Genomic DNA, 2,303 nt, shown 5'->3' with positions numbered 1-2,303 from the left:
GCCTAATAAGAGCTTTTGCGTTGGCCAATGCAAAAGAGCGTTTAAAAACAAAATTAGTTAAGTTGAAACCGCTAAGGCACAGTATCCTCCTCACACATAGGCCAATAATAGTAACGCTGTGATACCATATAGAATACCAATCCCTTTCGGTTTCATGAGCTTTACCGATGGTTTTATTTCCACCTGTAAGATCTCTGCCAAGCATGCGTAATCTTTTTGTATGATCTTGCAACTACAACATTGGTGCGATGCGTATGCCAATAACAGTTCTTATAGGGAAACTCAAGAGCACAGAAGTGCGTTTTCTGTTATAGGAGGGCCAAGAATCCTCGCTGTCCCACAGGATGAAAAGTTTTCCGGTACATTGCTAAATGAGTCGTGTGATCTCTTAGGTATCTTTCAAATGAAGCAATTGATATACCTACGGTAATCTTTCCCTGTTAATTCACCACTTTTACAATTCGTGGTAAAATTTATGAACTTATTTCTGGGTAGATGCAAGACCGCATGATCGTGCATGAGGGCGTCAGAAAAACTTAACCCCATCCTTCATTTAGACATCTGAAAACTAAATTCGTATAACTTAAACATAGGTCCAAAGCAGACCAACCACACGTGGTTTCTATAAAGTTCGGCTGCAGCGCCATCCATTGGGTTCATTTTCTGCAAAACCATTGCTTACCATAAAATGAATACGTGTTATGAATTTCAACCTTAACTCCAGCGGCACTAATCGGGTAAATTTTTATCAAAAGAATTTTCCAGCATACAGGTACATAGCTCACATTTAAAATTTGAACGAAATCGGTTAATAAATAGGATTTTTATAAATAACTCTACTCCAGCACCACCTAGCGAGTTTTCTAGTAGCATGTAATTGGACCATATATGTATGTAAGATAACCTCCGACAATCTGACGGAACTCTATTCAGTGGTTTATGAGTTTATTCCGAACAACGAAAACGGCTATCATTTTATGCAAATAGGTATGTAGATAGGACAGCTTATAGCGAAACTCGTAAAAGCAAAGCTCCATTCTTTGTGAAACATTTAAAAAAATTCTTCAAAATTTTCACATAAATACAATAGCTCAATGGGATTTAGAAATCTAGGAGAAAATGGTACCCAATCGAATGATACTTGCGCGTTTACGTAAATGTATATCTTTCCAGCCTTTCCAATAATTACCACTTTTCGCCATAACTACGGTATTGATAACACATGTAGCTGTGTAGAATTTCAGGCGAAAGCAGTTCCAGGGATAAGCTATATGAGAAGTTCAGTTTGTATGGAAGGAAGGAGCCACGCCCCCTTTCCCAATGCATTTGCAATATATGCATCAGTGCTAAGTTTCAGTTCCCCAGCGTAATTGGTTTTAGAGATATATTGGTTTTTTACGTTTTAGTCTGTATAAGAATTTTGGGAATATCCCGAGCTACATACAGAGTAAATTTTTGGTCAGAATATTTATTTTCAAGGTGTTGCCAAATATGAACCAAGTCGGTGCAGCCGTTTAGTAGGTTAGTGAAATACATTGTAAAGAGAATTGTATGAAATTGTAAAACGTGACGTCTCAGATTTCTTAATTTTTTGGGAGCAACAACGAAAAGTTTTAATTTTTTTAACGAAAAACCTTCCACACAGAAAAAAAATATTAAGTTTGTGGTTATATCAAGGCGAAATTTCCATTGCTAACTCTAAATATAACAACGACGCGCTGGAAAAAGTTAATACGTTCAAATACCTAGGAATAATGATCGACGATAAACTAAAACAAAAAAAAAAAAAATGGATTCTATATTTTCAATTAGAGGTCTAGCAATATGTACATCGGTGAAAACTGCATTTAATTCCATACATTAGCTTTTGCGTGATGCGCTTACAAACATACAGCCAAACATACCGAAATTTTAGATTTGGCTTCTGTTGATCTAATAAACCCCCTATTAATTTTTCTTTAACATCTATTATGTACAGATATCGGCCTGTTGCAATTTTATTATTCTCAAGTACTCTCGTTTGATACCCATATGGCAACACTTAGTTTATATTATAAATTTAACTGAATTAAAGTTTTCAAATAAGTGGCAACCCGCTTCAAGAATATTTTCAAAAGTAAGCTTCCTAATCCTCTTTAGTTTAATATTCGTATTGCAATATTTCATTTATTTTACAAATTTTAATGAATACAATTTTTCAATCAGTTCGCAAATCCCCTAAAAATATTTTCAGCATTAAAATTTCCTATCGTCTTTAGTTTGATACCAAAATTGCTATCAATTAAATTAAATTAAAGTTTTCA

This window comes from Rhagoletis pomonella, unplaced genomic scaffold, assembly GCF_013731165.1.
Source record: "Rhagoletis pomonella isolate Grant_MI unplaced genomic scaffold, Rhpom_1.0 Rhpom_scaffold_00003, whole genome shotgun sequence".
NCBI classification, from domain to species: Eukaryota; Metazoa; Arthropoda; class Insecta; order Diptera; family Tephritidae; genus Rhagoletis; species Rhagoletis pomonella.
The sequence above is the reverse complement of the archived record's forward strand: the minus strand, read 5'-3'. Positions refer to the sequence as shown.